The sequence below is a fragment of the Urocitellus parryii genome, chromosome 4 (assembly GCF_045843805.1).
Source record: "Urocitellus parryii isolate mUroPar1 chromosome 4, mUroPar1.hap1, whole genome shotgun sequence".
Classification (NCBI taxonomy): domain Eukaryota; kingdom Metazoa; phylum Chordata; class Mammalia; order Rodentia; family Sciuridae; genus Urocitellus; species Urocitellus parryii.
The window spans coordinates 18,510,198-18,524,035 of NC_135534.1; the positions used below are offsets into that span (position 1 = coordinate 18,510,198).

The window sequence follows — 13,838 nt, forward strand, 5'->3', positions numbered from 1 at the left end:
TAATCTTGGGTTTCCCATTAGTAAAATTGGGATGTTAACACCTAACAAAGACTGGCACTTAGACAGTGAGCTCTTAGCTGTGGCTGTTTTTGAATACATCGCTTACAGATTAGGAGGACACTCAAGTATAGGCATCATTAATTTCTTACATGTATTATAGAGCTGGACACTTTCACATGAATTCTCCTTTCATAAAAAATAGAAATAATTCTCTTAAAGGCCAATTCACTTCAGATTTTTAAATAAATATTGGAGGAGTAGTCATTATTTTTGAGACCTGCTTAAAGTGCATATTTTTCTCCTCCTTTTTACAAATGAGACTGTTTCCAGATAATGGATGACCTAGTAGTAACCAGTGTTGTATGACCAGACAAGCACAGTTAATAAATCACAGTCTTCCTTCTCTTATATCTTGGGTTTGGTTTCAAAATGGCTCTCAGTAATTCACACTGGAAATCACTATTAAATGATCAAGATGTCACTTGTTATAAAAATTCTTCTACTTTAACATCTGTGGATGCTTTCCTTTCCCCTTATTAGCCCAGGTCATTTTGAATAATTCACTAGTTCATCCCAATCTTTATTTATTCCAATATCTATTACCTTCAAACATATCTCATTTGTCTTTATGAAAATAAGAGCTCAAAAATTGGAACTCATAAAAACAATACAGTATTCATGGGTGCCATCAAATTGTTGGTGATTGTAATATTATGAACTGATCTGAAGTAAATTGTTTTTATCATACTTGTAGATTTACATAATCACTGTTGTACTTTTACCCTTTCCTTTGAAATCATGCAAAACCAAAGCTTTGTAACTGAATTCGTCTTTGCCGGGCTCTCACAGAATCCTACTGTTCAAAAAAAAATTTTGTTGTATTTTTGTTGGTCTACATTGCAACTATTGCAGGCAACATGCTGATTGTAGTGACCATCCTCTGTAGCCCTTCATTGCTGGGCTGCCCCATGTACTTCTTCTTGGCTGTCCTATCATTACAGGATGCATGCTTCTCCTCTTCCATCACACCAAAAATGATTGCAGACTCCCTATATAAGCAGAAAACCATTTCTTATAAAGGATGCATGATTCAACTTTTTGCTGAACATTTATTTGGTGGGGCAGAGATGATTATCCTCACAGCAATGGCCTACGACCGCTATGTGGCCATTTGCAAGCCCTTGCACTACTCTGCCATCATGAACTGGAGACTCTGTGGCATCCTGGTGGGGGTGTCCTGGACAGGGGGCTTCCTGCATTCCATCATACAGATTCTCTTTACTTTCCAGCTGCCCTTCTGTGGGCCTAATATCATTGATCATTTCATGTGTGAGTTGTACCCATTGTTGAAGCTGGCCTGTACTGATACTTACATTTTTGACCTTTTGGTGATCACCAATAGTGGGTTAATCTGCATCATCAACTTTTGCTTGTTGCTGGTCTCCTATGGCGTCATCTTGTTCTCCCTGAGAAACCACAGTGCTGAGGGGCGAAGGAAAGCTCTGTCCACCTGTGGATCTCACATTACTGTTGTGATTTTGTTATTTGTCCCATGTATATTTATATATGCATGACCTTCATCTTCCTTTCCCTTTGACAAAGAAGTAGAGATAGTTTACACCATTCTGACTCCCTTGCTCAATCCTTTGGTTTATACGTTGAGGAATAAGGAAGTAAAAAACGCCATGAAGAAAGTATGGAAGAGATTGGTGGTGGTTTTTAAGGGAAAATAAAATACAGAACTATGGAAAGCAGATGAGCCCCTGGTGATCAGCTGACCCTGCAATGTCAGTAAAAAGCCAAGCCAGGGAAACATTCTTTGCCAAAGGTAAGAATGTTATCAGCTTTGGCTCTTTGGCTCTGTCACTAACAGGTATCAGATGTCACAGAACAATGGGTGTCTTTGGAACTACAGGATCATAGCAGAATGTTTTTAGCTCTGCAAAGAATTTTTATAGCTCTATAACTTTTAGTGTACAAAAAAGCCTCTGACAATTTACAAGCCTGGAACAATTTACAATGTTCCTATAGTTTAACTTCCTGATTCTGAGACCCTGTATAGTGAACTTGAGGAACTAGTTCTGGATCATTGTACCTCCATCAGAGCACAGCATCCAACCTGGCCCCAGCTTTTCGTGATGATATCTCTGTTTCTTCTTTGTCTCTGTGTTTTTCTTCAACTCCAATTACCCCTACTGAAGAATCATTTGTTGATGCTCTGCAGGTCATGGTGCAATAGCGAAATATAATGTAAAGAGTAAAACAGTTACTATTTATTTAGACAAAAAAATTGATCATATGTCCTTCTATGGAAGGACATTACATAATTTTAAGGAGAAGAGATTCATGTGCTGGGAGTTAAAATTAATATTTGCAATTTGAGATCACCCCTTCCCCCTCAGTTGGCAACTCCACACTCTTATTACATGTAAATTGAAGATAATTCAAATTTATACTTTTTGAAATGTATTTTTAAAAATGAAAGGGATTTACCCCATCAGAATGATTTCCACTCATATAAAGCATTGGAAAACATAGTAGAAGAAAATATTAGAAATCAATAAAAGAAACATAAGTTTTGATGTGGAAAGATACAATTTTCTGATACTAGAATCAATGATTTGAAGTAAAATGTCAAGACTTAGGAAAATCAGAGTGAAGAGTTTTCAAGTCACCTGCATCTTTCCACTTCATCTTAAAGGTGGGTACATTCAAGTCTGTTATAATTTGAGTTATGTCTTGACTTTTGAGAGCTAGAATCTGATTGGTCCAATCCTACCTATTGGAGTGGTCCCCATGGGTCAGGTGACCACTTTATATCAATCAGCTGTGGGAAAGTAGGTGGGGCAATTCCAGGGTGGTTCAGCAATGAGAGTCTCCTATTGTAGTTCAAGCAAACATAGCTCCTGAGATACCACAATATTAGCGATTCCAGGTTGAAGCTATAGGGTAGTGAGCCCACTTTCCCCAAACTCCAACATAAGGAATGGAATCCAGAGAAACAAAGGAAACAATTTTTTAAACAGCATTAATTGTAGTTTACTTGGTGATTTTCATTTGATTGACTTAGTGTAACTAAGTACAAATAATTAATTTGGGTATTTATTAATAAAGAGCTCATTCAAATTTAGAAACCCATTTGGTGGTCATTTCTAAGTTTTGTTAGTCACAGGTTGTCAAATGTCATGGGGGATAAATTTACTTCTAGTCAAATATTAAAGTTTCCCTTGGAAAGTCAACACAGATGACATGCCAGTTGACTATTCCAAGGTTCTTGTATATAGTTCATTTATCCCTAAGCAATAGGTCATGGAGTGTGGATCTACTAGATTATCTTCATTGCTTTATGAACTTGTGAAACCAAGATTGGAAATGAAGCTACAAATAAAACAGTATTCTGGCCGGATTTCACTGATCAACACCAGTTCATGTCTGACACGTAATATTCACAAATTCAAACTTTTTTTGTAATTTAATCTAATCCATTTTAATTTAATTTATCTTAATTAATATTTTTTCTTTCATTGTGGACTGTCTAAATATAAAAGGAGACCCAGAACAGCTAAATCAGTCCTTACCAGAAAGAGTGAAACAGGTAGCATCACTATACTAGATGTTAAACTATACTACAGAGTAATAGTAACAAAATAGCATGATATTGGCACCAAAATAGACCAATGGTACAGAATAGAGGACACAGCGACTAACTCACAAAATTATAGTTATATTAGATAGAGGCACCAAAAACATGCATTGGAGAAAAGATAGCTTCTTCAACAAATGTTGTTGGGAAAACTGGAAATCCATATGCAACAAAATGAAATTAAATCCCTTTCTCTCACCATTCACAAAACTCAACTCAAAGTGAATCAAAGACCTAGGAATTAAACCAGAGACTCTGCATCTATTAAAAGAAAAATTAGGACCTAATCTCCATCATGTGTGATTAGGCCCCAACTTCCTTAATAAGACTCCTATAATGCAAGAATTAAAAACAAGAATAAATAAATGGGATGGATTCAAACTTAAAAAGTTTCTTCTTGGCAAAAGAAACAAACTGTGAGGTGAATAGAGAGCCTACATCTTGGGAGAAAATCTTTACCCCTCACACATCAGATAGAGCACTAATCTCTAAGGTATATAAAGAACTGAAAAAGCTAAGCCACCAAAAAACCAAATAACCCAATCAACAAATGGCCCAAGGACCTGAACAGACACTGCTCAGATTATAAGTACAATCAATCAACAAATACATGAAAAAATGTTCATCATCACTAGCAATTAGAGAAATGCAAATCAAAATGACTCTAAGATTTCATCTCACTCCGGTCAGAATGGCAGCTATTATGAAGACAAATAACAATAAGTGTTGGTGAGGATGTGGGAAAAAGTTCCACTCATACACTGCTGGTGGGACTGAAAATTGGTGCAGCCATTCTGGAAAGCAGTATGGAAATTCCTTGGAAAACTGGGAATCAAACCACCATTTGACACAGCTATCCTTCTCCTTGGTCTATACCCAAAGGACTTAAAAACAGCATACTACAGGGACACAGCCACATCAATGTTTATAGCAGCAAAATACACAATAGCTAAACTCTGGAACCAACCCAGATGCCCTTCAGTAGAGGAATGGATTAAAACAATGTGGTATATGTACATAATGGAATATCACTCAGCAATTAAAGAGAAAAATCATGGCATTTGCAGGTAAATGGATGGAGTTGGATAAGATAATACTAAGTGAAGTTAGCCAGTCCCTAAAAGACAAATGCCAAATGTTTTCTCTTATATAAGGTGACTGACTCATAGTGGAGTAGGGAGGGGGAGCATAGGAGGAATAGATGAACTCTAGAGAGGGCAGAGGGTGGGAGGGGAAGAGAAGGGGCAGGGAGTTACCAATGATGGTGGAATGTGATGGAAATCATTATCCAAAGTACATGTATGAAGACGTGAATTGGTGTGAACATACTTTAATATACAAACAGAGATATGAAAAATTGTTCTCTATATGTATAATAAGAATTGTAATCCATTCCACTATCAGGTATTTAAAAAATAAAATCAACTACAAATGAAAAAAAAAAAAAAGAAAAAAGAAATACCACTTGTTCAGTAGAGGAATGAACATTATGAAAGGCATATACCCAACATTTGTGATTCCCACTAATTTGGAAAACAGAATTATTCAATGTTATGCTGAAAAGCACTGTTGCTTTAACTTTCCATTTTCTTTTCTATGTAGATTAGTTTAGACATGATGATGTTTTTAGCTTTTATGCAATATAACTGTTGTGCTATACTAAGTTCATGTGTTACAGTTTTTGTAGTTATTCAAAGAGTTTTCAGAAATATTATGTTAATATAAAAAGTGTGATGGAGTAAAATATCTCTAGATATCTCAAAGATGACAGTACAGAAGAAGATTGCAACTTTAAAAATTATTCAGAAATAACATTTTGTGGAATCACAACTCAGATATGTTCTTGTCTTTGTTTACCATCTTACAATAGTTCTCGTTCCCAAACTACTCTGTCTCTACCATGGAACATGGCTCACTTTTACACTGTGGGCTTCACCATGTCTGATTCCCAGAGTACCTTTCTTCTCTGCCTCTTAGAGACATGCTATTGTTTTTCCTTTGGCTCTGAATCCTCCCCTATCACTTAATCATTTAAATATTTTCCTCATTATTATTTTTCAACTATACATGTACAGTGTTGAGCCATTCTAGAGATTGCATGTTTTTCTTCTTAGTCAAGAAACTTTGTGAAATTGCTAGTGGTTTGCTCTGGTAATCTGATATGAAGCAAAACTTTCTTTCACATAATTGCAAATGTTAATAGGGAATTTCAATAAATGTTTATTTTACCATTCCCTTGAAAATGATGAAAAATCAAACTTTCATAACTGAACTCATTCTTTAGGGCTTTCACAGAATTCTGCTGTTGTATTTTTGTTGGTCTACATTACAACTATTGGAGGCAACATGCTGATTATAGTGACCATCCTCTGTATCCCTGCACTATAGAGCTCCTCAATGTACTTCTTGTCAGTCCTGTCCTTCCTGGATGCATGCTGCTCTTCAGCTGTAAGAATAAAAATGGTTGTGCATTTACTGTATGAGAGGAAAACCATCTTTTATGAAGAATGCATGATGGAAGTGTTTGCTGAAATCATCTTTCCTGAGATGGAGTTGATTATCCTCATGGCCATGGCCTATGACTGCTATGTGGCCATTTGCAAGCCCTTGCACTACTCTTCCATCATGAACTGGAGGCTCCGTGGCATTCTAGTGAGTGTGGACTGGAGAGGGGACTTCTTGTATTCCATGATGCAGATTCTCTTTACTTTTTAGCTGCCCTTATGTGGCCTCAATATTATTGATCATTTTATGTAACATGTACACACTACTGGAACTGGCCTGCACTGACACACATCATTGCTGACTGCCAACAGTGAATCTCTGCATGACAATTTTCTCCTTATTTCTTGTCTCCCATGCTGTCATCTTGCACTCTATGAGTACCATCATTTCTGAAGGGTGGTGGATAACTCTGTCCACCTGTGGATCTCACATTGCGGTTGTGGTTTTGTTCTTTGTTTAATGCATATTTAATATGCAAGACCGCCTTCTGCCTTCCCCTTTGACAAAATTGTGGTGATATTTTACATCATGCTCACATCCTTCCTAAATCCTTTGATTTGTATTTGGAGGAATAAGAAAGTGAAAAATGCAATGAGAAAAGTGGGGAAGATATTGGAGATAGTTTCCAGTGGAATTAAAATATTAGACTTTAGAAAAAAGTATAAAAAGTAAAGAAATAAAAATGATATTAGACCCAAACATTATGGGCTATTAATTATCTATGAAGTGAAACATCAATTCTATACAAACTGCAATATTCTTGGGGTCAGAGATGGAATGTTCACCTTCACATCAGTCATGTACTCTGAGTTGGCAATTCAATATGTGTGTGTGTGTGTGTGTGTGTGTGTGTGTGTGTGTGTGTGTGTTATTGGGGGGGTTCTGGGAAGTGAACTCAAGGGCACACAGTAACTTTCCCAGCCCTATTTTATATTTTATTTAGAGACAAGTCTCACTGACTGGCTTAGCTACTCACTTTTGCTGAGGCTGACTTTGTTTTTAAGACCCTCCTGCCTCAGCCTTCCTAGCTGCTGGAATTATAGGCATGCACCACTATGCCTGGTCTCGTTTTCCTTAATAAGAAGGAAAGAAGAAAGAGAGAAGGGAAAAAAAGAGTGAATTTTGCCAAAAACAATATATCCCAATCCTATAAGTTGGATTTTATGGCTTCTGGCTAGGAGGAAAACTTGCTTGTCCAAGCTTTTCTACACTGATGTTGAAATTTGGCTAATGAGTTATTTATATTGATCTTCAGTTTGTTTCAGAAAGCATTTTCTTTCTCATTTCCATTAATCTTTGATTTTATTTCTCTACTGTCAAATGCCCTCACTCCTCTGATTTTCCTATCTCAGAATCATAAATTTGCTCAAAAGCAAAGATCTATTTAATTCCTATTTTCTCTCCTTCTGGGCCACATGTATTAAAAGACAATATGTACTTTTATTATTTTAATTTTTAAATTTATTAAAATTATAGGGAGTGGTCATATATAGAGTCTTCTTCACCATAAAACACCAGTGGGGTCTGTAGTGCTTATATAATTTCAGTTATTCAGCAAAGGAACTTCATGTTTTAAAGCATTTATGCAGCTTTACTGTAGGTAAATTAATAAATGGATTTTCAACAATGAAAAGAGCCTCATGGAAAGCCAATACTAAACAATATAATGAAAACAATCATTTCATTTGCTCATACACATAACTAAATCATCGGTATTTTTGTTGGTATTGAACTATATAACCTTTAAAGCAACCCTAAAATAGTAGAATTTTTATTATTTCTGTGTCACATGTGAATATCAAGGAATATGTTAATTTCTAACCACTGTTGGACAATGGGTGGGGTTTGAGACTAGGCAGTATGAACTCACACAATGCACTGGTCTCTCACAAGGGTCTAACTCTAGATTCATTTGCATATCTAAGAATGAAGATTGGAATATGAATCTCTTTGATTATATTTTATTGATTTATATCATTTTATATTCTTCATTGAATGATCTATCCTCCCTGACGTTAGCAGTGTTTGGAGAGCAGGGAAGTGGACAATGTCAAAGGACTTCATGTTTCAGGAGTGCAGTGATTATGGCCAATTTCAATGGAAGACACAGTTAGAAGATGCATTCCTCTATATTTGTGCTATAAAACTCCAGTCAATTTGACATAATGTTGAAAGGAATCTTTGCTCCCATTTTCTTTTGTACTTTACTCATTATCAGATGTTTTTGTGTCTGTAACTGTCATTAAGTATCCTTGAGAGAGTCATCAGAAGTCAGTGAACATATGCAGCTAAATAAGTAACACTGATTGATGAGTAAATGTCTCTGAATTATCAGAGACATCATATCAACATGAACAAGCTCTACAAAGAAGAGCAAAAAATGACTCCTGTACCTGGTATGTAGTCTTTCAAACATGTTAACAATATAAACAGGCTACCTGTGACTGACTGGCTATAGATGAGGCACTGATTTGAGAGATAATTTTTGATCAATTAATATTTCAGTACTTCTCCCGCAAAGACAATCAAGTTTTCCCAAAGATTGATAAGACAGCTCCAAACTTTATATAGATATTAGCCTGTATTTGAATAAAAGCCTTATTTAAAAATGTGTGAATACAAATGGAGGTCTAGATCTCTTGTATCAAAATCTACATAAAGCTTTGGTTTATGAAGTTTTGCTATAAACAGAATAAAGTAATAGGGTATTCAGAACACAGAAAAAATTGCCCAGGAGGCCACATATTTTGTTTGATTCTGTCACTATGACCAAAAGACCTAACAAGACAACTTAGAAGAGAAGAAGTTTGTTCTGGTTCATGGTTACAGAGGTTTATTCTATAAGCCTGAGATGAAGCAGAATATCATGGTGTAGGAACATGGCAGAGGAAAGCAGCTCAGGACATGGCAACCAGGAAGAAGAACTCAACAGGGACAAATTAGAAACCCCAAAGTTATATTTCCAGTGACCTATTTCCTCCAGTCACACCTACCTGCCTATAGTTTTCACCTGGTTAATCTATCAGTGAACTAATCCACTGATTAGTTTCCATCTCTCATGATCTAATGACTGTATGTCTGAAAATTCTTGCATTGTCTCACCCATGAACTTTTGGGGGACCACTCATATCTAAACCATAACAGCATCTTTTTGGAAAATTGCCAGAAGTTCTGATATTTAACAATGATAATGATGGAACATTTGATCAGTGGGAACTTGTACATTGTTGGTAAAATTTTGGAAAGCTAAATTGCTAGTTTCTCTCCCAGTACCTTACATCTCCTTGGCTAAGACTCTCACTGTCTCTCTTTTTCTAATTTCTGATTCAAATTTGATGGGAAATCACCACCTTGTTTTCACATTTGCAAAATAACAGTTTAGTTATATTAACTGTTCTACTTCATCTGCACAATATTACTTATATGTTATTGCACATTTTATCTAAGAGAAGCAAATAAATAATAATGAAAGATTAAACAAATCAGGATGGAGGATAAGAAGTTGCTAAGAATGATATTATATGAGAACCAGGATTGCAGAACATACTGATAGAGTTTAATTGCTGAATGTCAGGTGATTATTCTGTGTCAGATGACACATGTAAATTTTTAATTAAGAGAAAATAACCTTCTCTTAAATCCATAGACTATGGAAGTGATGGTCCTTTAGGGTCTCAACTTTTCTCATGAATCACTTAAAATTTACACATTTTGTGGAGTGTGTAATTAATCATAAAAATAGTTATAATGCAATAGTTTCTCTTCCTATCCAGTGACACAGAAACCACTCTACCAATTAACCATGCCCTATCTGTCTTCCCATTCCACTTTCCCCAACCTCTAAGAACCAAAATTTTATACTGTTTCTTTGAGACCTACTTTTTTAGTGTCTCTGTGTAACTGACATCTTTCTATGTGACTTATTTCAAGTGCATATTATTGTACTAACTCTCAGAGAGTATGTTTTTCTGAGATTATTCTCATTTATCATTTGCTTGCTAATGTTTGTACCACTCTAATGTTTTATATTAAAGTGGTTTTATCAAATGCTTTAGAAATAATATCAGTATATTAATGTGGTAAACGTCTAAGTTTTGCAGGACAATTCACAAATTCATTGATACAGAATGTAACATGCACTATGTCCACAACAACACACTACTAAAAAGCTCAGGGAAATGCATTAAGGCTAAAAAAGAATGACTAAGCCACAGAAAGGAGTCATTGGATTTTATTTCTGTTTAATTGTTCCTATGTGCATTTGATATCATAAATAGCATAAGCTTCTTGTCTCAGATTTGTTCAGAAAAATATAAGTGGCTAGGCTTTGAACTGCTTTAATATTTGCTATTGTGGGCTTTGTACCTTAAATTGAGCTAAACCATTAATACAACAGAAGTCTCAGGTATTCATTTGGAGCACACCAATGAAAACTCAGAAAATATTTTCTTAAATTCTAGAAGCATATTGTGTGTGTGTATACACACATATTTGTATATGTAGATATCCTTCTGAAATTTATTTTATACATATGTAAAATTAGACATTTAGCAAAAGCATCATAGAAATATCAAGGTTCAAAAAATATATGAAATCTGAGGGAATTTATTGCTGAAAATTGGTCTGAATCAAAAATAGTTGATTTAAATAAGTACAGAGAAAGTAAAGCAAATAGAACTTTATTGTTTTAATTTGCAATAACAATATTTAGAAACAATGTATGCAAATATAACTGATGTGACTGATATGCACATATATGTGCACATACATACATCTGAAAGTTACTGCCTGAGATATGATCATAAAATATTGAGAGCTTTACTTCTAAGCCCTATTCAGGTTTGAAATTTTTGTATATGTTTGAAAGTTAACCAAGAAACTGTATCTCTTTACAATGGTGCTAAAATTATGCTATAAAATTAATAGGAAGTATAAAGAGGTCAGTGTGCATAATTGTGCAAAGGGAAGAAAATTCTTCAAGGTCACCATCCCAGGAAATGGTCCCATGCTCCCAGTACCTGCTGTGAATGGGCCTGAACAATCTCAGTTACAGTTTTATCATATTTGAGGATATGGTAACTACAAAGGGAAGACCACAGAATGTTCTAGGACAAATACAGATACATTAAAATTTTACCTGTAGGAGAATGTTAATATAAAACTGATATCAGTAAATGCATAAAGGGTGGGGAAGGTTGGCCTATAGTAGGGGCATTAATGAAATTGTTACAGTGGGTCACAATTTTAATTTAAGATTCCTATTTATGCTAGTGTTTTTCGTCCACCTTTGCAAATGAATGTTCCTTAATCCTTATATCTTCTCTCTGAATTGTTCAGTTTATGGAGTGTTTTGAGCTTTTGTAAATTATGTTCAATTATAAATATCATCACAATAGTAAGCAGTTATTTATTTTATAAATTAAAGTCTCATTTAAAAATTTTCTCTTCTGGAGGGTAAAATTATATTTTATATGTCAACATAAATGAGGGAGGTACTAGTAAACATTTCCTGTTTCACCCTTTACTTATTGCAAAATGTTTCACTACCAATTTCCTTATATCATTGAGTATTGTTTCATCCATTATATCATATGATATAAGTGCATGTTCTGATTTACAGAGTAATCTTTCTGATTGAATATTTTAGGTAGGTTTCTGTTTCATATAATACTGCAACATTTTCCATTATAAAATGTCCCCATGTCATTTCACCTTCATGATACATTTTTAGATGTTGGGTAATTAGTAGAAAGGATATAAACATGGTTATGATTCTGGATGTATCTACCAATATGTTTTTAAAGTGATGACATGAATGAAGTTGTTTTATTATAATTTTAGTAGGGCTAGAACTTTAAAAAATAGCATAACTTCAAAAGACATTCTTGTGATGCAAACTTTAACTTCACCTTTTGTACCTGCTCCTTATAAACAGTGGCATCAGAATTTCTTATATTCCATTTTACCTCCACTGTGCACAGCATGAAATATTGTTTTCTGTTTGACCCTATTTTCAGGCAGCTTGAGGCACAGCACAGGGCTGTTTATTGGTTCATCAGTATCACACAATGAGGCTAGAATTGTAGAACTCTGGTAGCAGAGATTGATTATTATTTTTCTTTCTGTTTAAATGTTTATTTGGAGTAATTTTAGTTTAACCAAAAAGTGGCATAAATAGAAAATACATGGAGAATAGTCAACTTCCCTTGATATTAGAACCTTACCTTAGTATGGGTACATTTGTCAATGTATAAAATGAACATAGCTACATTATTCTAAGTAAACACCAGATTTTATTCATATTTCACTACTTTTGCTACTATTTTCCCTTTGATATAGTAGGATTCAATCCATGACAACTCTTATTTAAGATAACATGAGTTAAATGTTTTAAAATTCTAAACATTGTAATCATAATTCATGAGGCACAACATAGTCTCCTTTGTCAGTTTTTAATACTACTTTTTGGAATTACTGTCATCAGGAAAAGAAGGGATTGATATTGTTTATATCTCAAAACATTTTAATTATGCAATAATATTGCTTTTAGATCACCCAGAAAAAGGAAGTGAGAGATAATATTTATGTAATTATTAGATTAATTTAGGACCCCATCTTCAACTTCCCACTCGATTTGATTCACAATGAAGCAATCTAGTGAAGGCACAGGTAGAGGTGGGTCTGAGTCCATGAGACTTATTCAGGAGCTGCTAGAACATTCGAAAGTATAGTATATTTAAAATACTATTTATTCACTGGTGATGATCATCAGTATTTTTATGTTTATGACCCATATGATTTCCATGAGAAACCTATTGATTGATATTCTTATTTAACATTAAGCAGAAATATAACCTGAGGTTTACAGAATTTTAAGGATTTTAAGTAACCTGATCCTTGTCATAGAAAAATATAGAGATGAGGATTTGAACCCAGGTCTACACAAGTCTGGTGTTTATGTTCTCACTCACTTCCTTTGTTTTTCTTTCCTGCTTTGGTCCTAGGCTATGGTGAATATATTGCTACTTTTTATTCCATAATCAGTGGTTGACATATTGCTGGATGATGCATTGCTACTTTTTATTCTGTAATCAGGGTTTCCAACTGATCTAATGAGCTTTCAGTTTCTTTAATATTAATGTGTTTTCTTGTAAATAGCTATGGAGTTCAAAGTACAGACATTGGCCAGGAATAACCTGTGAACAAATTGGAAATGATTATTTCAAGGTAAGGGAACAAATACATATTAATTTACAGAAATATATATTACTTAATTATAAAAGTTTTAAGTTGTCTCTGCTTATTGTAAATGGAAGTCATGAAACTCAGTATACTTTTATACCCACATAAAACCCATTATTTAGTGACTTTTCAGTTCATACACATACATACACACAGAGTGGAATGAAACCTAATTAATTTTCCTATATTCTTAAATGAATACATCATAATGAATTCTACCATCAGGCACTCTCATAAGAATGGGGTCATAATTAGTATAAGTCATATTCCATGCTTGTGTAATTCTAGCAAATTAATTTCACTGTCATGTATCAGTAAAAAGAACCAATAAAATTGCATATGTATGTATATATGAACACATATATTTCATAAAATTTATATGGACACACACATATGCTGTTTCACTAATCATTTGGTTTAACATATAGGTGAAGACACAGCATTCTCT

General features: G+C 34.4%; 1 pseudogene; it reads left to right on the plus strand.

Moving 5' to 3' along the window:
* Nucleotides 1–798: 798 nt before the first annotated feature.
* Nucleotides 799–1,733, plus strand: LOC113177510 (olfactory receptor 4C15-like; annotated as a pseudogene).
* Nucleotides 1,734–13,838: the final 12,105 nt, after the last annotated feature.